Raw genomic sequence first — 2,500 nt, 5'->3', positions numbered from 1 at the left:
ACACTAGCCTTGCACACGGGCCTGGCACACAAGCCTTGGGCACTAGCCTTGCGCACTAGCGTTCCACATGAGCCTTGCACACTAGCCTTGGACACTAGCCTTGCACACAGGCCTTGCACACTAGGCATGCTTGGGCGAGCTGATCCCGCATCAAGTCGACGGGTCTAGGCATTCTTGGGCGCAGATCCCGCATCGTCTCGTCGCGTCTGGGCGCAAACACGTCGCGTCTCGTTGCGTCTTCAGAAGTCGTCGCTAACAGCACCTTTGGTTGCCACTGGTGGTTAGGCTGGTTGGTTGCGCAAACCCTATAGGAGGGTGGCATGCTGGTGGGCGTTTTTGCCCGGATAGGCACTAGAATGTGCAGATTTTGGGCGTTTTTGCCTGGATAGGCTAAGGAATGGGCATGCTTTGGGCGTTTTTGCCCGGATAGGCACCGGAATGCTTGGCCTTGGCTTGTCCTAGCAAGGCATTGCTGGGTTGGGCTCCCTTGGCCTTTTGGGCGCCTTGGACGATGTCTTGCGAAGACCATGGGCACAAGGCCATGGCATATGGTGAGGAAAGGACCACGGTTGCCAAGGTTAGGCACCGGAATGCTTGGCCTTGGCTTGCCAAAGCAGGGCATTGCTGGGTTGGGCTCCCTTGGCCTTCCGGGCGCCTTGGACACTGTCTTGGGAAGACCATGGGCACAAGGCCATGGCATATGGTGGGGAATGGACCACGGTTGCCAAGGCTAGGCATATAGAGAGGAATTGCATTTTTGCCCGGATAGGCACCGGAATGCTTGGCCTTGGCTTGCCATAGCAGGGCATTGCTGGGTTGGGCTCCCTTGGCCTTCCGGGGGCCTTGGACGCTGTCTTGGGAAGACCATGGGCACAAGGCCATGGCATATAGTGAGGAATGGACCACGGTTGGCAAGGCTAGGCATATAGAGAGGAATGGACCACGGTTGCCAAGGTTGCGCAAGTTTTGGGCATTTTTTGCCCGGATATGCCCAAGTATGCCCCGATAGGCCCGTTACGCCCCGGTATGAACGCGTATGCCCGGATTGACTCGGTATGCCTTGGGATACATGCGTATGCCCCGATAGGCTTGGTACGCCCCGATATGCGCACGTGTGCCCCAGTAGGGCTCGGTATGCCCCGGTATGTACGCGTGTGCCCCGATAGGCCCGGTATGCCCCGATATGCACACGTGTGCCCCAATAGGGGTCGGTATGCCCCGGTAGGTACGCGTGTGCCCCGTAATGCACGTTTCGCAGATCTCCCCGCATGTCCCGCCCCTATATGTAATACTTACTTACTTACTTACTTTCTTTCTTGCTTGCTTGCTTGCTTGCAATGGTTGGGAGTGCCCGGCATGCCCCGCTGCAGAGACCAAGGGCGCAATGACTTGGCACCGCGGATGCCGGGACTCCGGCACTTCCCGTGGCACTGATGGTTGGTTCCAAAGACAAAAGGCCGTGCAAGGCCACCGCACCGCGGATGATTTTGCTCGTGCTGGCGCCGTTGTGTGGCCAAAGAACATGCGCGAATGCTCGTGTCGGAAGGGTTGGTGTCCTGGCCCCGCGGGTGTCACGAATGCTCGGTTGCGAAGACCATGGGACCAGAGCCATGGCACGTCGGATGATGGCTCCAGCTGGCGCCCCGGCACTTTCTGTGGCATTGATGCTCGGTTTCAAAGACAAACGTGCGCAGGGCCAGGGGACCGCGGATGACTGCTCGTGCTGGCCCCGTTGGGCGGCATTGATGGTCGGTTGCAAAGAAAATGCGCGATTGCTCGTGTCGGGGCCTGGCAAGCCAAGGCCAAGCGAGCCATGGCAACGCGGATGATGGCTCCAGCTGGCGCCCCGGCACTTTCTGTGGCATTGATGCTCGGTTTCGAAGACAAACGTGCGCAGGGCCAGGGGACCGCGGAGGACTGCTCGTGCTGGCCCCGTTGGGCGGCATTGATGGTGTGTTGCAGAGAGCATGTGCGATTGCAAGTGTCGGCCGGGTTTGGGTTCCCTTGGGCTTTCGGGTGCCTTGGACGCTGTCTTGCGAAGACCATGGGCACAAGGCCCCGTCCTGGCCCCTTGTTCGATTCGCTCTCGTCTTGCGCTTGCTTCCAAGGTCCTCCATGACCTTCCCCATGGCCTTGCTAGATCCCCCCCATGACGCATGACCTCTGTCCGTTGATTGGTTTTGAGTGCACACCATGCCCGGCTTGGCACCGTGTTGTCGCGTGAGTGGCATTTGGATCGTGCATGCTGGTGGGCTACCTGCCAATGCGCACAAGCCTTGCACACTAGCCTTGCGCACGAGCCTTGCACAAAAGCCTTGGACACAAGCCTTGCGCACAAGCCATGCGCACAAGCCTTGGACGCTAGCCTTGCACACAAGCCATGCATACAAGCCTTGCTCACAAGCCTTGGGCACTGGCCCATCGCAGTAGCCTTGCACACAAGCCTTGCGCACTAGCTTTGGGCACGAGCCTTGCGCACTTGCCTTGGGCACTAGCCTTG

Source organism: Tasmannia lanceolata, unplaced genomic scaffold, assembly GCF_043159265.1.
Source record: "Tasmannia lanceolata isolate RefF3 unplaced genomic scaffold, GAP_Taslan_0.1 ptg000060l, whole genome shotgun sequence".
Lineage (NCBI taxonomy): Eukaryota > Viridiplantae > Streptophyta > Magnoliopsida > Canellales > Winteraceae > Tasmannia > Tasmannia lanceolata.
This window is presented reverse-complemented; position numbering follows the sequence as displayed.